Genomic DNA, 22,332 nt, shown 5'->3' on the forward strand with positions numbered 1-22,332 from the left:
AGCCAAAAGAAAAGTCTGGAAATAGTTTGGCACCCTCAAGAGAGTACAAGGAGACATGGCCTGTATGAAACTGGTAAAAAAAAAACAAAAACAAAAAAACAAGATTAGATGGAAAAGATGAAAAGACAAGGAATGAGATGAAAAAAATAACTAAGATAAAGAGAAACCCGTGCAAGAAAGAAATGAGATCAGAAAAGAACTGGTTGGTTTACAAGCAGGAATGTAAGACAATAAAGTTCAAACTCAAAGTCTTAAAAGACTGGAAGAAGCAACTAACTTCTCAACCCCAAACAGTTAAAACTAAAACAGAGAAAGCCTTTGAAGGAACAACAGATGATTAAAATTCAATCTGGGTAAGGATCAAATCAAGGATATAGCCATCACACCTGATACTAAAGCCGCAGCCTGGATGAATGTGGCACTCAGTAAATTCTTAGGCTACGATGGGTCAGGAAAAAGAGACGAAGGGGATCGGTGTCCAACTGAAGCCTGGTAGAGAAAAGATACCTTCAAATAAATAAAGGGGGGAGCACATTTAAGGGTGAAAGAGATGAGAAATGTAGCAAATCTAAGAGTTACAGCTAGCAAAAATTGTAGGTCTGGCTACAGATACATGAAGCTGATTATAATCAAATAGATAAGAAGCCAACAAAATTTTTGGAGAGCTGTGCTGCCAAAATGACTACAAGTCTGGATTAAAGGAGCACTATGACTATTGGAAATTTACAACAATGCTGCAGACAGGAAGCTGCCAGAGAAAAGTGCTCAGCCCCCAAGGAGGGTCTATTCTCCAGTGCCTACTTCGGTGGTAGCCAAGGAAGTTACTGGAAAAGGAAGAAACTTTGGGTGGAGTGCTTGGAGAACACGGGACTGGGGGTGGGACTCTCCTGAGAAGCAGAATCTGGGCATAATTAATGAACACGCTCCAATCCAAGGCGGGGATCCCCCAAAATGCCTGCTCAGTGGGATTCCAGAATTGCTACCACTCGGTGACTGCTGTGTATCTCCCATTCCTCCCCTTTCTGGATGACAGTGGTTTGGGCAGTTATTTTTCCCAGTTACCGGAGGGGACAGAATGGACAGACTGCTTAGTTCATGAAGTCTCTACAACAAGAGGTGCCACATCTGGACCTGATGAAGAAATGCTGAACTTAGAGCATGATGCTATGACTGAATGGGGCCATTTGGGTTATTGCCCTTGGGGAGGGGTGAGTCACTCTGTCTACGGTAGGGAGAGAGAACTGAGTATATGGTGACCACGGAATCATTAGGGCCATTCACTGGCTCTCCACCTTATATCAGGAGACATATAAGAACTGCAGTTTTCTACCCTCCTTGGAGGTAGGTGTGGCCATGTTGCATGTTAGTTCACTGTGTCACATGCCATTAGAGTGCTAGAACAAGGAGCTTTGTAGCCACAGAGAGAGGCCCTTTAAAAAGTGGCTCCTTTCTAACATATAAAAGAAAAGCCTTTAATAGAAGGACTCAAATTTCCAATACCTTTTCATGTCTGGCCACAAGACAGAAATGGAACAAACACAGAAATCACAAAAGCAGTTTTGATAAGTCATTCTCAAGCCCCCAACGTTTAGATACATTGTTATAAAAGCCAGACCAAACTCAGCTGTAGCGCCAGAATCCCTTTTGAATGCAAGTATTTTGCAGAGAACTTATGATTCAAATAATTAAGTGAAGCATTTAAGTTTTTCATGACCTAAAAAAAATCAAACTTAAACAATATACAGGCTTAAATAGGCTGCATCAGGTTGCCAACAGTACGACTTATGTGGCAATGCATAATATTACAGTTTGTCACTTTAGAACATCATAAAATTCCAAACATATCCAAGAAGGAGAGAGAACTTAGGTTCCAAGAGTCAAGAAACGTCCAGGCACGGAAGAAACAGGTCAGGAATAGGAAAAAGGTAGTAAAGACAGTATAAAAGAACTCAGAATGGCAGCAAAGACTAGTTTGCTGCAAACATCCATTGGAAACTGCTCTAAACTGGTTACGAAAGTACCAGTCACCCTCGCACCTGTTATTCTGCCAACCTGACCATTGCCTTAACTCCTTCCTCTACAATAGTCACCTCAAGATGTGTTTCCATGGGAACGCTGTGACAATTTTATAATACAAGTCTTGGGATTCCCTTGTACCATGTATACTGCTGCTGACATTCATGATTCATTCCAATAGGTACCTAAGTAAGTCTAACCATACATATAGCTTTACAGTAATCACTCCATGCATGAAAAGACTATGTCCTGAGACACTAAAACCTGTAATCAAATTATCTTTATACCATGATATTTTTTGTACCACTGAAAACAAACACAAGGTGGTATAAAACTTTATCCCAGCGGGACCGGCAATACCATTCTAAGATCTTCCCACAGCAAGAAAGCTGCATGGTTAGGTCACCACTCCAGCAGCCAGATTTCCTTTCCCCACCTAAGACTAGAACTGGGAAAGAGAACGGGGGTAACTAAAACCCCACTAACATTTGCTGAGCTCCTACGATGTGTCAGGCACTGTACCTAAATGCCTTATAGACTCTATCTCCTGTAATCTTACAATCATGCCACCAGGTACACATAACTATTCACAATGTGTAAGTGAAAGAATTGAAGTAAAGTCGGTTAAGTATTGATGCAAATGTATATGGCTAGTAAACAGCAGAGCTAGAATTTTAAACCAAGTCTTTTTGGTACCAAAACTGAATGTTTTTCATCAACAAAGCACCAAAGACAAGGAGCCCTTAACAAGACATTTGTGTTGGACTTTAATATTTCCCAATATTAGTCAAATACATTTGATTAATTCCATTTCTGTCTTTCTAAATCCCTACTTTCCCAAGCCTTGCTCAGCTCTGTGTTCTTAAGATATTTGCTAATTCCACAATATCCACGTTCCAGACTTTCACTTACTTAATATTTATATTTTATGAATATTTATTAAGTGCTTAGGCCAGATACTGACCAGGCACTGCAAATGCAGCACTCAACTTACATTTACGGAAACAAATAGCAACCTGAAACTACCCCATTTTGGAGGCAATCCTGAGCAAAACTAAGAGGAATTTAGGAGCTCCATCCCCAAAGTGGAGGAGGCCTGGAACAGTCCTGCTGCCCCCAGCTGAGTATATGGGAAGACATGAGCACTCATGCTTCTGACTTACGTGGCCTTCTTCTGCCTGGAATTATCAAGCATGTTCCAGCCTCGTTTCCTTAGGTACGATTTCAGCATGTTAAAAACTGTCTACAATAAGCAAATTTTACATTTTATAAGTGGGTGAAATATCAAAATTTATTCTTAAAAATCCATTATCAGCCAGCAACAACACTCTTGCCTGGCTAAGCTGGGACCCAACCCAGAATGCCTCCTAATCCCCAAACATGGGAATCCTGGAACTGCTTCCATATGGATGGGAGATGAAGAGTTCACTGCCCAAGACACAGATTGGGAGAAAATCCTTGCAAATCACAAATCTGATACAGGACGTGTGTCTAGAATATATAAAGAATTCTTAAAATTCAATCATGAGAAAACAAACCAATAAAAACTGGACACAAGCTATTAACAGATATTTTCCTAAAGAAGATATGTGGGTCTTCCCTGGTGATCCAGTGGTTAAGAGTTCACCTGCCAATGCAGGGGACACGGGTTCGATCCCTGGTCCGGGAAAATCCCACATGCTGCGGGGCAACTAAGCCTGTGAGCCACAACTACTGAGCCCACGCTCTAGAGCCCGCGAGCCACAACTACTGAGTCCACACGCCCTAGAGCCCACGTGCTGCAACTACTGAGCCCATGCACCTAGAGCCTGTGTTGCGCAACAAGAGAAGCCACCGCAATGAGAAGCCCGCGCAACGCCAACGAAGAGTAGCCCCCACTTGCCACAACTAGAGAAAGCCCACATGCAGCAACGAAGACCCAGCGCAGCCAAAGCAAAAAAAAAAAGATATGTGGATGGCAAAGAGCCACATGAAAGGATGCTCAACATCATTAGTCAATTGGCAAATGCAAATTAAAATCTCAATGAGATAACACCATATACCTTTTAAAATATTAACAATTTAAAAAGCTTGCCATGCCAACTGTTGACAAAAATGCGGAGCAACTGGAACTTTTATACACTGTGGTAGGTGTAATAATATAGTACTGTGGCAGTTTCTTAAAAACGTAAACATACACCCATCATATGACCCAGACGTTCTCCTTCTAAGTATTTACCTAAGAGAAATGAAAGCATATGTCCACACTTGTACACAAACGTTATACAGCTTCTTTGGTAAGAGCCCCAAACTGGAAAAAATCCAAATGTCCAACAACAGATAAAAAGGATAAACAAACTGTAGCATATCCATAATACTATTCAGCAATAAAAAAGCATGAAGGCCTAAGATATGCTATGACATGCATGAATCTCAAAAAAATCAAGCTGAGTGAAAAAAGCCAAACCACAAAACACTTCTAGGAAATGCAAACTAATGTATAGTGACAGAAAGCAGATCAGTGGTTGCCTGGGGAATGGGAGGTGCAGGGAGGGAGGGTGGGAGGGAGGAATTACCAAGGATCACAAGCAAACTTTTGAGGGTGATAAATATATTCATTATCTTGGTGATAAATATATTCATTATCTTGATTGCAGTGATGGTTTCAGGGTATATAAACATGTCAAAACTCATCAAATTGTACACTTTCAACATGTGCAATTCACCATATGTTGATAATACCCCAATAAAGCTATTTTAAAAATTCATTATTAGCATGATATTCTAGATGTTATATAAATGTTGTAGTTCACAATTATTCGTAAAATTGTCTCAAATCTCTTAAACGACTTTGTGTGTGTTACAAATGCAGTCTTTGTATACAAAGCAAGATACTTCTTTCTCTATGCATTCACACAAAACTCAAAAATAAAAGGACAGTGTCTTCACTTTTAATGGCACACACAGACTGCATATAGAAAGCGACCCTGATCGCTACGCAGCACACATCCTACCGCTCTGAAGGAGGGCAGCACAAGTGATATATTTATTTTTTCCTATTATTCTAAGACTTACCTTTTAAGTGATATTACCCATGACAAAAGGATTAAGGTAACCTGGTTTTCTCAATTTGATCACCTTCTTTCAATTTCAACAGACTATTTGACAATGTAAATATGTCAAATAGACTGAAATGTCTATGTGGGACAGATAAACAGCAGCCACTTAACTATATAAGAAAAAATATATATACACACATTTTTTCTTCACATTGTGTCAAAATCCAATAAATATGTAAATTTCATACTGCTGAAAAAGTAAAATCCTGAACCATGTTTAATCTTCCTCTTCTTCTGTGTGGTGGGTTGTGAATTGCATGGTTAGGCAAAAGGAATACAAATTTAGATAACAAGTTTCCTAATTTCTTCCGACAGATACCAAAAAAGACAATGGTCCCATACTTGTGATAGTTTTAACCTTGAAAGACAAGATTATATTACACAAAACAGCATTAAACAGTATAAAACATTCCAGAAGGCTCAATGAGAATGAGAAGAGCCCTGTTACAATTCACAAACAGGTAACCTTGAGTTTAACTTCATCTGATGGGCACAGATATAAACCAAGAAGAGAAGGAAGGCCTCTCCTGTAAGAAGGATCACCAGGAACAACGAACACAGAGTGTTTAGGAGACAGCAGAGAGACTAACCTCACTAGAAGCATGGAGGTAAGCAACAGAAATGAAGACTACAAAAGAAGAGACAAATTATTAAAAGGGCTACTAAGTCAAGAAAATATTAGAATATCCAGAGTGGCTTACCGGGATTCATTTAATATTTTGTAGTCTAGGATCTTGAGGAAAGTAGTGTTTCAGAAAGATTAAATTTAAAACAATAGGCTAGACAACATGGATGGACCGAGTGATTATCATACTAAGTGAAGTAAGCCAGAGAGAGAAAGACAAATATCATATGATATTGCTTACATGTGGAATCCAGAAAAAAAAATGATAAAAATGAACTTATATACAAAACAGAAATAGACCCACAGACATAGGAAACAAACTTATGGTTACCAAGCGGGAAAGGAGGGAAGGGATAAATTAGGAGTTTGAGATTAACACATATACACTACTGTATATAAAATAGATAACCAACAAGGACCTACTGTATAGCACAGGGAACTATACTCAATATCTTGTAATAACCTATAATAGAAAAAAAATCAAAAAGAAAAAATATATATATTATATATATATGTATATATATGTATAACTGAATCACCATGCTGTATACCTCAAACTAACATGACACTGTAAACCAACTATATTTCGATTAAAATAAAATAAAATAAAATAAAATGCTGGAGAGACTGATTGAGAAAGTGGAGCCATGAAGTTAGAACGCTGTAGCGAAAGGGACTGGACTATGGTGGGAGAAGTTTGAATGAAAAAGAAGGGGTGTACAGAAATATGAAACAGGACCTAGTGACTCTCAACTCTACAAAATACTGATGGAAAGGAATTACTAAAAGACGACTGAAGTTTCAAGCCTGAAGAAGTAAAGAAAGTGAAATGAAGAACAAGAAAAGGAAAGTAGAAAAAGGAAATTTAAGAGAAGAAAAAAATTAACTCCATTTCAGACAAGTTTACATGTAGGGAAACAATGACTGGTCCAAATGGAAATATGTGAAATGCAGTTGGAAAAATAGGACCTAGTGCTCCAATGAAAGGAATAAGTTGGAATTTGGGAGCTGTTAGAATATAAGTGGTAGCTGAAATTACAAACATCAGTGGTATTTCAAACTGAAAATATAAAAGTTCAGGGATTGAGATCCTGATCTCTAACATCTCAAATTATATTATGAAAATACACCCCTTTAATTATCACCAAACGGATGTGTATACCCCCATTTCTTCAAATTTTTCAAAAACATTATACTTGGTTGTCGTACCAGGACTAAAATGTTAACTCGACTATATTGTTTCACATTTCAAAACTGCAGAAACAACTGACCTCTTCAGTATAATCCAGGGGGGTAAATTCAAATGCCAGGCAGATAACTAAGAGTGAAACCAGTCCAGTCTGAGACAGGAGTGAAGGAAAGTGCAGGCTTGGTCTAAAGATGGCACCTCTAGGGAGGGGGGAGATGCCCAGGGAGCCACGAGGAGGAGCCCTTCACCAAAACAAGGCTTGTGAGGAACCAGTGAAAGAGCTTTGAAAGGTTTTGAGCTGGGAAAGCCTGGAATCAGATTTGCATTTGCTGTTATGGCCAAAGTAAAAAAAAAAAAATAACCATCACTAAAAACATTAGGACCAGGCTGAGGCTACGGTTAGGGCATCTTCCCACTGACTCCTGGCCACCACCCAAGATGGTCCCAATGCATCTAGGAACCTCTGAGGAATGTAAATTGAAGGTGTAAGGTGGCCTCTGTCTGAAGGTCCCTCCCTTTGATGCCTGTGTGTGGGACCATGCGCCTTGGACTCAGAACTCCTGCTCTGTCACCCAGGCCTCTTGGAGAGAGCACATTTCAGCTGAAGTATGTGTTTTATACTATTTCATCCTTTCTAGTACTTTTTCTAACTTATTTGCTTTTTCAAAATGAAACTAGCAGGCTTTCTAATTATAAATTTCTATTTTGTATGTGCAGGTAAGATTTGTACATTCTTAGGAAAAAAATATGGAGAAATATACACCAAACCTAATAGTTGTTGTTACCAGGAAGCATGACCAGTTTATATTTAATTTATGGTTCTTTTGTAGTACTTGCTTTTTTCTAAGTCAAATATCATATATTGTTTTACAATAAAAAATAAATATTTTAAAAATTTTTAATTGACGTATACTTGATTTACAATCAAGAAAACTCTGTTATTATGTTACTGTGTGCTGTGTTACTTTCAGGTGTATAGCAAAGTGATTCAGTTTATATATATATTATTTTCAGAATCTTTTCCATTATTGAATATAGTTCCCTGTGCTATACAGTAGGTCCTTATTGCAATCTATTTTACATATAGTAGTGTGTATCTGTTAATCCCGAACTCCTAATTTATCCCTCCCCCACCCCCTTCCCCTTTGGTAACCATGACTGTTTTCTGTGTCTGTGAGTCTGTTTCTGTTTTGTAAATAAGTTCATTTGTATCATTTTTTTAGATTTCACAAATAAGTAATATTATATGATATTTGTCTTTCTCTTTCTGACTTACTTCTTTTAGTATAATAGTCTCCAGGTACATCCATGTTGCTGCAAATGGCATTATTTTATTCTTTTTTATGGCTGAGTAATACTCCATTGTACCACATCTTCTTTATCCATTCACTTAGGTTGCTTCCATGTCTTGGCTATTATAAATTGTGCTGCTATGAACATTGGGGTACATGTATCTTTTGTAATTAGAGTTTTCACCTTTTCTGGATATATGCCCAGGACTGAGATTGCTGGATCAGATGGTAACTCTACAAAAATAAAGATTTAAAAAAAAATTTTTTTAAAGTACCTTTGGCAGCTCCAACCACTGTTCCATGAAGGGATGTGGGCCCAGTGTCACCAAGTCTGATTTTTCAAGACAAACTAGAAATCCAACTATTATGTAAAAACCTAGTTTTTAGATGATAGCAACAAATTCAAAAAATTTTCAAATACTCTGCAGGCTGAATAAATCCTCTTCAATGGATTTGGCCTTTAGGTGTCAAAGTTTTAGACCTAGTTTAATAGCCTAAATCTAATCAGAATAAGGAAAAACTGTAAAAGACTGGAATTTAGTGGCTATTAAGGCTAGCACATCTGTCCTGGTTATCTCCACCTTTGTTTATCTGAGTCGGTTATGTTACAACTCTGTAGAGACAGTTGATAACTTGCAGAAAATTGATAGTCATACAAATAATCCCTACCCACCGGATGCATTAATGCTGCCCTAGGGACAGTGACCAGTTTTGCAATAATTAACAAATTCAACATTCCCTTATTTGACTATATTGTGTGGTGATACTTTGAGTTTTCTTTTGAACCAGTGGTAATATATACTAATTTCTTCCTTAACTGATGAGTTAATAAGTCTCTGACAGATTTTTATTTGTATGAGGGAGATGATTTTGTCCTCTTTTAAAGTGTATCCATTACCTTCAGACTACCAATTAGGATTACCCAAATATTCTCCCCCTGTTTTTCCATTCATCTGGGTTTTTTATCTTTGAAAGTTTGTGATATTGGTGTCATGGGTGAGAGGTACAGGCATCTAAGAGGATAAGCAAGAGGGGAGCCAGGAAAGACATTTCAACTGATGTTGCAGATGAGCTCCCAGAACAGTTTGAAGGCCAATGAATTAAAGCATTAATAGAAATTTTATATCCGTCTCTCTGATTTTTGCTCAGAATCCTACCCCCCGCCAAAAAAAAAAAGAAAACCCACTCAGGAAAGAAAATTAAAATGAACTGAATCTTGGATCTACAGCTGTTTTCCAAACTGTAGGTCTCAACCCTTTACTGGAAATAAACTCAATTTAGTGAATCATGACCAGATCTTTGAATAGAATGAAATAGGGGGGGAAAAAAGAGGAAGAAAAAAAAGAAAAGGAGAAGCAAAAAGTTTATCAGAGAATGTCACATGTGGTAAGTAATGTTTATGAACTTTTGTTTGCGGGTGCATGTACTAGGTCCTGACGTGAAATGTCACATTTCATGTTTAGGTTGGAGACAAAAAAGTTTCAAAGCCACTAATCCTACTTTGGTGCTCACACACTCCCTAAAAGAATTTTGTAAAATCATGCGCTCTCTTGTACATTTTAAGTTGACATCTAAACCTTTACACTGAAAATTATAGAGAATGTAGTTTCTAGCATATTATATTTATATGTTGAAATAAAACAACTGTATCATTCTTTTAAATTTATCTCATGTAATCTAAACACCACAGCATTTTAATATCCACCATCAGCCATTTTAAAGTATATAAGCAAGTTCTTTCTTTTCTAACAGCAGGAAATTTGACATTGTTCTATTTTCTCCTTGAACTCATATTTCCATTTCACTTCCACTGATCTGGAGTAGCTCAGAGATGCCCTCAGAACATTAGTGCAGCTTTTACAAGAAATCCAGATGAATACAAAGCAACGGTGGCAATCTCATTTTTAAGAGAGTCTGTCTTCTAATTTATCACTCCTAACCTTTTCACTTGTCACCTAACTGGAAAGTGGTATCATGAACATATATAACAGGCATTAAAAACTGAAGGTACATGATTTAATAAAACTCACTTCCCTATATGAATATATAGTTGCTTTTAGCAAACTGAGACATTAAACATGTATTATTTTCAGCCAAAACAGAACATCTAAAATACTTAGAAAGTCAGAAGACCTCAAGCTACAAATTGATGATTATAAAGCATAGGCAAGGGAGGGTTCTAGAAGAGTGCAGAGGAGCTCTGAAGAACTTCACAGTATAGATTTCAACAAGGGCAAAGCTGGGATTTTTTTCCTTGACTTTATAGTTCTTTTGCTTTTTTTTTTTTTATTCTTACAGTTTAAATCCTTTTCTTATTTTACTTTATATTAAATTAAAGGCAGGAAAAGCTTTTCAGAAATGGGACACGTAGGATTCAAACATGAAATCCTTAAATATAATACAGGAAATCCTAGGTTAAAAGAGTACTGAGGGCAATGGGGGGAGGGGGTTGTAGTTTATCGCCGCACTTGATGATTTTAACACTTGGCTTTATTCGCCATGGAGAGCAGCACCGGGTTGCATTGGATAATCTCAACAGCCAGCTACTCCTCATTCCCATGCAAGATACCTACCACCAGGAACCGTTTACAGTCTTAGTTGTCACCATAATAATAAAATCCTGCTATCATGGAAGCATTACATGATCTGGAATTACTAATTTTCTCTAGCAGAATTGCTTTTCAAGCACATGATAAAGTTATTTTGAAAAGTCACAACTTGGCCCAAGAAAATTTTAGAACAGAACCTTCTTTCTTCTCAGATCCCTTTTCCATCATTGAAAATTGACAGTCTCACTAAGGTAAAAGAGACCTCAGACTTACTCTCCTCCATTGCTCTGTAAATTATCACCCCCCAAAGTCTCTATCAGAATCATCCGGGAAGTTTTGTGTAGTTTTGCTGCTGTTGTTGGATTTGGGGGTTTTGTTTTCCTTTTAATTAACTACCCTATTATTTTCAGAATCAAGAATGGCAGCCTGGCAATGATAAAGACTGACTGCTTTTTTCCACTACTGTCTCTTACTCATAAAATGAAAAATAGGATAGCATAAAAAAGTCTCCACTGATTCTACTAATTTAGGGGAGAGGAAATCACCTATTACATTAGACCAGAGTTTCTCAACCTCTTCGCTCTTAGCATTTTAGACCAGATAATTCTTTGTTGTAAACTACTCCTCTGTAGATGGGTGCGATCACCTAGTATGTGATGCATTCTAGTCAGAAGCCATCTTAATTTCAAGAGGTTTTATTAAAACAAACAAAAACTTCCCTCTTTTTAATGCAGGACATGCAAAAACCATTCTTTTTTTTTTTCTCAAGAAGGATGTTAAACAGTGTGAAGAGACAGAAGTCTAGAAGATAAAATTGCTGCCTTTGAGAGCTTATAACAAACCGCACTTATAATTTATACCATTTTGGTCTCATTCATTGACAAAGAACGTAACTTAGAGGCTTTAGTGTTATCCCGACTCCTCTAAATTAATGACACAATTATATATTTTTATGTTTCAGAAAAGTTACAAATATAATTCTACGCAACTGTCACACAAAAAAATTTGATTTTGGCTTAAATAACACTGATACCTACCAATAAAATACTAATTTCTAACCACTGTGTTCAATGATGTAAATCTAAAATGAAAACACACCCTGAAAAAGACCCCAGGCAACTCTAACAAAAGCATCTCTTCACATGAAACAAATACCTTAGGTGATTTATTTAAATAGGTGAGTTATTTAATAAAGTCGTAAGGAAGAACAAAGTAGACCAATTGTGAGATCACCCCTCTTTACAACTCTCTATAGCACAGAGAAATGGAGAATGAATTAAAAAAAGTAAAATAAAGCATTATTCAGTGTGGGTCTTTAAATGTCTCTATTTGCTCACTTAAATACATCTAACACACAACAGGAACCATTACATACATCTTCCAAAAAAACTCACTCCTCAATTGCCCATTAAAAATCTACATCATTCGACTTCCAATACAATCTAACTGCATCATCAAAAGTATTTCCTTCCTTAATAAAAACAAACTTCTAAAATTCAGTCGTTTGTTCATTTGCTCATTTTTTAATTCATTCAACCAACATGTTTTGAAGGCCAAATACTGGCCAGGCACAGTTCTAGGCCCTAGAGGACAACACCAAACAAGGCAGTTTCTCCAAATTCAAGGAACTATCTAATCTATTTGCTGCCTCTTGTCCTGCCTCTCTATCACCTCTCACAAGGCCAGTGGGCACAAAGCATGGTGCCGAGTCCTGTGTAAAACCAGCACAGGCCAAGCAAGTGGCTAACAAGTTGCTAACAGTCTAGTCAAATATTGTTACCTGTCTGAAGACTTGCTTCAGACTCCTGAGTACATAAGAAAGCTGTTTCACCTCCTCCCAATTTTTCATCAAAATGCACATAAAGAAACACAAGAAAAAAACTGGCAATAACTATCAACCATATGCCAAAAGTCTGAGTCAAATGTCCATGAACTCCACAATCAGTGGGGATTGACCAAGAAGTACAACTGACCAAGAGTTCATTACTGTGCTCTCTGCCACATGCTACATCTTCTGAAATCCTATCCAAGGATGAATGAATGAATAAGCGAATAGACAAGCAAACTATTACAACAGGAGAGTGAACCACGAAGATGGAGAAAGTATTTCATCCATCCCCATTGCCTAAACTTAATTCTAAAACACAGCTGTACCTACCAGAAAAAAATAGGCTGCCAGACATCCAACTGCATGGGAATTCTTTCCAAAGTCTGGCAAAATTGGATTCCCTCCCTTGACCCTCCCCTTCTCCTGGGAGATCTTCTACCTCCATTCAAAGATGATAGTTTTTGGCCTTGGCAAGCAACAGGGAAAAATAAGGAGGGCAATGGTTTATAACTGCCCAAGGAAGACTTTGTAAAACAGGGTCCCAGACAGAAAAAGCTCCATGAGCAGAACACAGGAAAGAGATCTACTTTCATGTTCGAAGAATTACAAACTGCTCCTAATTCTCTAATTCATTCAGAGACCTCAACGGTCTGAGCCACGGAAGACTCAATCTCGGCCTGGAAGACCCACACATGATGAGTTTCTGTTAGCAACTGAGAACTGAACAAGCCAAGGAACGTGTGCAACCACCTGTCTTCCAGGACTAGACACAGAAACAAGAAGCTGCCTGCAATAGAAAGTTCAGTGAGGAAGACGAAAGTAGCCCACTCACCCAGTCTCTGCTTCAATGAATAAACATAAGGAATGGAAAATATACACCAAAAGATCAAGAGGAAAATTATCTCCCTGACAATAATTTTCCACAAGAAACTGTTGAACAGTATAGACAACATCTTGGTAACACTCAAATGGTTGTAAGAGGACACAGTCTCTTCCATCCAGGCAGCTGAGCAGAGCTGGGCAAAACATACCATCACCCAGATGCTTCAGGATTCTCACTCTCAGACAAGCCCACACACTTCCTTCCTTCTGGGGAAGCACGCTGGGGTTTTCTTCCACCTTTACTAACTTATCGTTCATCATCACTAAGATGTCCAGCAGATACTTTAGGACAATTTCCTCACGCTATTAACAGTTATAAGTTGCAATTTATTATTTAAGTACTTAGTGTAACCAGGCACTGTGCTCAGGGATTTACATATGCAAATCTTATTTAATGCTTAAAATAACCCCATGAAGCTAAGCTTTATTATCTCCCACGTTTATACAGAAATTAAAGCTCTGAAAGGATGAATAATTTTTCCAAAAGTCACCTAAGTATCAAGATTCAATCCAGATTTTATCCTTCACCCTGTGCTGCACTACCTCAGTGTCCAAGGCTGAGTCATCTTCCCAGCACACGTGTCCTACTCTACTCTCTATCTCAGAAAAAAGCATGATGGTCCAAACAGCTGCTAGAGACAGAACCGTAAGTGTTACCTTAATTTCACCCTCTCCCTTTCATCCACTTTCCCCCACCCACTAAGTCCTGCAACCCCATGATATCTCATGAAACTTTTGGTTTCTCTCTATTCCTACTGCCCCTACTTGGGTTCAGCTCACCAACATCTCCAGTTTGATTACTGCAACCCCCTTGGGTGTCTTTTCAACATAGTGGACCCTGCTATGTTCCCAACATGTTTCTACCCAATCCTCCCCAAGTCCCCTTCTACACCATAGTTGTTTGGAAGACGTATGGTCAAGTGACTACAGCTGGCAAGTTAGATTCTCCCAAGAGCCGTTCACAAAGTTTGGGGTAACCATGCAGGTCTATGTAAACAGTGAAGCAACAATTGCTTGGCTGAAGAGAAAGTGGTCTCAAAAGAAGCAGAAGACAGTCTGGATTCTGAAAGCTTTCCTCTTCATGGCTTCAGGTCCTTATAAGGCTAATAAACCTTAGGCGAGTCAAGCTAACCCAAAATAGTTCTAATCAGTTTCCTTTTGACCTAAAAGTAAACTGGCTAGAAGGTGGAGACAACCCAAATGTACCCAAAATAAAGAGTGGATAAACAAAATATGGTATTTACTACATACAATGGACTATTATTCAGCATTAAAAGGAATGAAACTCTGATACATGCTACAACATAGAAGAACCTTGAAGACATTATGATAAGTGAAATAAGCCAGACAGGAAAGGACAAATATTGTATGATTCTACTTATATGAGGTACCTAGAGTAGTCAAATTCATAGACTGTATAATGGGCAGAGAGTTTCAGTACGGGATGATGACAAAGTTTGGGAAATGGATGACAGCAATGGTTGTACAACAATGTGAATGTACCTAATGCCACTGAGCCATCCAATTAAAAATGGTTAAGATGGCAATTTTTATGTACATTTTACCACAATCAATCAATCAAAAAAAAAAAAGTTTAAGCTTGTTTAAAAAGGTCATGTTACTTGTACCAAAAGCACCTTGATTAGGATATTCCAAGACATTCATCATCATGAACCCAGAATACTCAACCTAAAATGTCAAACTGATCACTCCCTTTGCAGTGCTCTCCTCCAGCATCACTATTAAGCTCAACTCCTTGGCATGGCATATAAGGAAGACATTCCAAATTCTGGTCTCTACTTAGTTTCATCCTTAATTCTTGCCACTCCCCAGTGCCCTACTATACCTTCACCAAGACCTTGTTATCCTCAACAACTAACAGAATCCCCACACTGGCTCTCTAAAAGAGTACTTGTGGTGATGTCTTAAATATAAATATGTATTTTTAATGTATAGCTAACCCAATAAAAGAATAAGAAGAAAATCTATAGAAGCCAGAAAAGAATCTATAAATCCACAAGGGTATATGCAAATACTAGAGTTAACATTTTCCCTGTGGCCACTTTTGATTTCTAATGGCTAAAAGCCTGGGTTTTAATTATCCATGTCCCACAGGGAACAAGGACAAAGCCTGTGGCTAAACATCTTCATAAGAAGGAAACAAAGATCTTCTCTGGAGTAAAATACCCTCGAACGAAACCTCAAAAAAATCAACAAAAAAGTTCCAAGAAATATGAATTCATAATCAAAAAATACTGTACAAATAAAGAAATAAGCCACAGTAAGCAAGAGTCAACAGAGTCAAAAAACTCTACAGAATCAGACCCATCAAGACAGTGGGTATCAAAACTAGACCATAAACAGACTTACTTTATATTCTGTAATATATGGAGAAATAAAGGGAGACCTAAAACTATGACAAAAGAGTATAAATAAACACTACTAAGATTTGTAAAAAGAACCAAACAGAACTTCTAGAAACAAATAAAAACTAGTATTGAAATTAAAGCAAATGACTCACAACTGCATAAAGAATTAGTAAACAGGAAAATTAGAAAAAATTATCCAGAATTCAGCACAAAGAATCAAAACCACTGAATTCTAAAACAGAGATCAAGAGCACATGAGGTCCTTCCTACTTCTAATCAGAGTTCCAGAAGGAGTTAGAGAATAGGAGAGAAGCAATATTCAAAGAGATAATGGTTGAAAATGTCCAAGTGCTGATAAAGACAAGATTATAGGATTCACAAAGCACAACATATTCACCAGAAAACTAAATAAAAGAACTCCTCATCAGGATACATTATACAGTAAAACTGCAGAATACCAAAAACAAACTGAAGATCAAGCAGATAGAGACATGAAAGAACAAAGTCACAATTTAAAAGAAAAGCAAATATTATAAGAGTAAAATAATATCAGAGTAGTCTTGAGAGAAATTAATTGTCCATTTAGAATTCTATGTAGATAGATAATAAACCTATCTTTTGAAAACAAGGATAAAATAACCATATTCAGAAAAACACAAAATGATGGAATGTACTGCCAACGATTCTCACTGAAAGAACTTCCGAAGAAGGTACCTCAAAAAAAAAAAAAAAGGGGGGGAGGAAACAACAACAGAAAAAAATTTGAGATGTAAAAATAAATAGTAAGTAAAGAAAATGATACATATATGAATAATTCCAAGCAAATATTAACTGCATAAGATAATAATAATGCCTAATTTGTGGAGTTAAAAGGAATCAAGATAGAACTAAAACTCTAGACAACAGCATACAATTGGAAAAAGGTCAGTGGAGTTGTAGGTTCTTGTCTTGACACAGAGTAAAGTAACTTTAGACTTTAATGTGTTTGTTAAAGCGTGACCACAAAATATTTTATTAAAGAATATGTAACATTCAAACTAATACAGAGGAATAAAGTGGAATTACAGAAAAAAAATAACAAAAAGTCAATTCAAAGGAAGGCAAGAGAGGAGAAAAAAATAAACAACAACAACAACAACAAAGCAGAACACACAGGAAGCACAAAATGACTGTTAAAATGAATCCAAAAATATCAGTAGCCACAATCGATGGAAATGGACAAAAGACAGAAAAACTAAACCTCTAGCTATATGCACCATTTACAAGAGAAACACCTAAAACATAAGGACCCAGAAAAGTTGAAAGTTATCAGGCCAACAGACACAAATACCACAAGGGTCACACAGTATAAATATCAAATAAGGTGTATTGGCAATAACATAACAAGCACAGAAGTGGCAAAGCACTCATGATCCACTAAACACTAGTGTTCCCAGAAAAAAAGAATCCAGCTTCCACATAACCATTCCAGACTTCACATTATACTGCAAAGCTATGGTAATCAAAACGGTGTGGTACTAGCACAAAAACAGACAAACAGATCAATGGAAGAGAATAGAGAGCCCAGAAATAAACCCACACGCCTACAGGCAATTAATCTTCAACAAAGGAGGCAAGAATATACAATGAAGAAAAGAAATTCTCTTCAACAAGTGGTGTTGGGAAAGCTGAACAGCTACAAGTCAGTCAATGAAATCAGAACACTCCCTCACACCATATACAAAAATAAACTCAAAATGGTTTAAAGACCTTAATATAAGACATGGCACCATAAAATTCCTAGAAGAGAACATAGGCAAAACATTCTCTCATATAAAATGTAGCAGTACTTTCGTACATCAGTCTCCCAAGGCAAAAGAAATAAAAGCAAATATAAACAAATGGGACCTAATCAAACTTAAAAGCTTTGGCATAGCAAAGGAAACCATAAACAAAACAAAAACGTAACCTATGGAATGGGAGAAAATATTTGCAAATGATGTGACTGACAAGGGGTTAATATCCAAAATATACAAACAGCTCATATAACTCAACACCGAAAAAACAAACATCCCAATCAATAAATGGGCAGAAGATCTAAATAGACATTTTTCTAAAGAAGACATACAGATGGCAAACAGGCACGTGAAAAGATGCTAAACATAGCTAATTATTAGGGAAATGCAATTCAAAACCACAATGAGGTATCACCTCACACCTGTCAGAATGGCCATCATCAAAAAGTCTACAAATAATAAATGCTGGGGAGGGTGTGGAGAAAAGGGAACCCGCCTACACTGTTGGGGGGAATGTAAATTGGTGCAGCCACTATGAAAAACAGTACAGAGGTTCCTTAAAATACTAAATTAGACTACCATATGATCCAACAATCCCACTCCTGAGCATATATCCAGAAAAGATGAAAACTCTAATTAGAAAAGATACATGCACCCCAATGTTCATAGCAGCACTATTTACAATAGCGAAGACATAGAAACAACCCAAGTGCCCATCAACAGATGACTGGCTTAAAAAGAGGTGGTATGGGGTTTCCCTGGTGGCACAGTGGTTAAGAATCCACCTGCCAATGCAGGGGACAGGGGTTCAAGCCCTGGTCTGGGAAGATCCCACATGCCACGGAGCAACTAAGCCCGTGCTCCACAACTATTGAGCCTGGGCTCTAGAGCCCGCGAGCCACAACTACTGAGCCCACGTGCTACAACTACTGAAACCCACACGCCTCGAGCCCGTGCTCTGCAACAAGAGAAGCCACCGCAATGAGAAGCCGGTGCACTGCAACGAAGAGTAGCCTCTGCTCGCCGCAACTAAGGAGAAGCCCGCGAGCAGCAACGAAGACCCAACACAGCCAAAAAATAAGTAAATTTTTAAAAAAAGAGGTAGTATATGTATACACACACACACACACACACACACACACACACACACACACACACATATACAGAGTGGACGATTACTCAGCCATAAAAAAGAATGAAATACTGCTATTTCCAGCAACATGGATGGACCTAAAGAATATTATACTAAGTCAGACAGAGAGAGACAAATACTATATGACATCACTTATATGTGGAATCTAAAAAATAAAAAAATTAAATCTATATACAAAACAGAAACAGACTCAGACATAGAAAACAAACTTATGGTTACCAAAGGGGAGAGGGAAGCAGGGAGGGATAAATTAGAAGTATGGGATTAACAAATAGAAACTACTACACGTAAAATAGATAAGCCACAAAGATTTACCGTATAGCACAAGGAACGATATTCAATATCTTGTAATAATCTATAATGGAAAAGATTCTGAAAGGAATATAAAACTGAGTCACTTTGTACACCTGTAACTAACACAATATTTCAAATTAATTATACTTCAATTAAAAAAAATAAAAAGAATCCAGCCTCCACACATTTGGGCAATTCTGTCATAATGGAAGCTTACTGCTTAAAGAAGTGCCTTGTTGGGAAGGAGCTGCTGGAGCCCACAGGCTGGTATCAGTCTGATCCTCCTTTGAGCTGAGACCTGCCAGGTCAGCTCTCTGATAAGCCACCAAAGAGATGAGGAAATGAACATCCAAGCTCATGAGTCTTGCCTCCCTTAGGTGAAGTACTGGAAGGAAAAAGAGACAGCAAACAAATTCTAACAAAAAGAAAGCCGATGTGTCTACCGTAGTAGCAACAAAATTAACTTTAAGGCAAAAAGCATGATTTGAGATAGTCACTACTTCATTGCACCATTTTACTTCATAATCTTCATCTTGTATGTAGTGAAAACCAAATCTTCAAAAAAATATTGCACAAGTCATCAGAAGTTCAAGGAGAAACTGCCAATGCTACCATTTGCAATTATCTCTATAATTGAGACATTAATAAGACAAAAGGTAAGAAAATAGAAATAGCTGAATACTGCAATTAACAAGTTTGATCCAATAACTGGAAAACACAATTTTTTTCCGAAAAATACATGAAACATTTGCAAAAACTTGATGTCTTAAAGCATGTCTCATACTTTCACAGAGTTAGTATCAGACAGACCATACCATTTGCTGATAATGTAATTACACTAGAAATTAACAACAAAACAACTTTAATAAATAAAACCTATATATTTGGAAACAAAAACAACCCTTGAATCAAAGAAGAAATATGTTGTAAACTAGAAAATATTTAGAACTTAATGATGATGAACATCTACTTATGAAAAACTTGTGGGATATGCCTAAAGCAGAAAGTACAGGTTACTATACCAAACCCAGAACGTTTTACAGGTGAGTTCTACCTAACAGTCAATGAACAGGTATCTCCAAGTTTACACAAAATCTAGAGAATAGAGAAAACACTCCACAACTGATTTCATGAGACTACTCTAATGCTAATAATACCAAAATCTGACAAAGACTATGTACAAGCAAGAAAAACTACAGGCCAGTCTCACTCACGAACATGAATGCAAAAATCCTAAACAAAACAATAGCAAATCAAATCCAGGAATACGGAATAAAAGATATCATAACCAAGTTGTGTTTCTTCCAGGAATGTGAGTGTTATTCACCACTGAAAAATATATTCATTTCAATCATCTCAAGGCAAAAAAATGCATTTGATCAAACTCCATAACCACTCAGTTAAAACTTTTATCAAACTAGGAATAGAAGGGAAAGTTCTTAACCTAGTAAGTAAAACTCCAAGTTGTGAAGGACTTCCGGGAGGGCTCTTTAAAGGGAGCTGAGTCCCATGAAGGTAGACCCTTTTGTCTGCCCACTTCTTTGCTGCTTGGAATGGGGACTACTTGGCTGATGTTCTACCACCTACCCTGGTCTATGAGGTGATGTGGATCAACTGGAATTCTCCTACACTCCTGACAGGAGGATAAATCGGTACCACGCCATTTACGAACGGCTACACGCGCGATAAAACTATACAGAAAAACTTAGGGTGCTTAACACAAATTTCAAGAGCGTGTTTCTTTCTGGCTGGTAGAGAGGAGGACTTAACTGAGGATGCCCACCCCTAATGGTGAAGTTCCATTTCTTACTCTTAATGAGAGGCCCACATGGGCTCATTTCATTTCTCTGGAAACTATACATATCAGCTACATATACTCTTCTTTGTGCATTAGATATCACGTAATAAATTTCACGTGACTGAAAAAATAGCCAAGAAGCTATTTTAAATTATCTTCTTGCTCATCTCCCTGTTTAGAAAAAAGATGCTCTTGGTAGGCAAAATTGGTTTTTTAACTGTTATAAAACAGTGCTATTAGCATCTGGTGCTTTAAGGGCTGCTCTTTAAAAAACCGTTGCTATTAAAGATATTCATGTGTACTCTACCCAATATAATGCGATCAACTTGGTTTCCAAACCCTGAAGTGCAGAAGATGTTAAGGCTCTGCACGGAATATAAAAGAGGCTCTGCTCACTTGCACCGACAACCACTTTTTTATGCACCAACTGACATGCACCCTGCATCTGCTAACGAAATCCTTCACATCAGTTTCAGTGACAGCAACATTAAAAGGCAAATATATTTACATAGATGCTAAGTGCTAAATAAACACGGAGAGATGCAAACTATCATTTAATTACGGCACATCAGATTTCCATCTTAAATTGCCGCGTGACGTCTCAAACAGGAACTTCTTAGCTTAAGGCAACTGCGAGACTAAACTGGAGACTCTAGATAGGTACCTGAATTGGCTTTAGGCAAATTGATGGACTCGGTTTCCGAAAAATAATAATATACCCCCCACCGATTTTTTTTTCCCCCAATTTCCGGAGCACCGTTGGCAGGTTTTTTTTATGAGCACTCATTCGGGAATATCGCTGGCAAGGCAGGTATCAAATCCCGGAAGATAAAAGCCCCCCAAATCAACAGCCACATGAGCCAGCAACAGATTCAAGAATCCCCCCAAATCTCCTTGAAACGCGTTATCCTCCACACCTCCTCATCTCCCCTCCAGAGTCCTGAGGTGTGGAAAGCAATAGGGAAAAAGATTCCTGGGGAGTTAAGAAGAAAGAGGCCGTAAATCATATGGACAAAACTTAGTCAGCTGGGACCTTGCCATTGAGTTATCTAACCTCCTCATTCTGCGGATAGGGAAATCATGTCTCAGGAAGAAACGCACCTGCTCAGAATCTAACAGCCATTTAAATTCGTCTCCTAGGCCAGTGGTCCTTCCCTCACCCACTCCCAAATGCTTCAATTCGTTGCTAACAGTGAGGTGAGAAAACCCGCACCTCCACAGTGTGGCCAGAATGTCGGGGCTAGAAAGGGTCATAGAGGTAATGGGGTCAGGCCCCTCTTCTCACAGGTGGGGAAACTGACGAAGGAAAGTGACGCAGCTGGGGCGGTAAATCACCGACCCTCTGCCACCGAGCAGCAGGAGCTTCACAAAGGCGATGAAAATCACTGGCGACCCCACTTCTCGTTTCCAGAAGGGCGGGGGTCAAAAAGAGACCCGCTCCCTAGATTTCATTCAGCAAGAACC

The 22,332-nt window shown here is 37.9% G+C and overlaps 1 protein-coding gene across 3 annotated transcripts in view; it reads right to left on the bottom strand.

The window, feature by feature from the left end:
- Positions 1-22,332, bottom strand: part of UMAD1 (UBAP1-MVB12-associated (UMA) domain containing 1) — a 240,760-nt gene that overhangs the window by 218,041 nt on the left and 387 nt on the right. The window contains exon 2 of one of the 3 annotated variants that reach the window (XM_082398654.1): positions 19,288-19,455. The exons of the other annotated variants lie outside the window; for them this stretch is intronic. The gene's annotated coding sequence lies outside the window, so the exon portion shown is untranslated. The remainder of the gene's footprint in view (positions 1-19,287; positions 19,456-22,332) is intronic. 3 annotated transcript variants of the gene reach the window in all.

Source organism: Balaenoptera borealis, assembly GCF_965194805.1.
Source record: "Balaenoptera borealis genome assembly, chromosome: 7".
Lineage (NCBI taxonomy): Eukaryota > Metazoa > Chordata > Mammalia > Artiodactyla > Balaenopteridae > Balaenoptera > Balaenoptera borealis.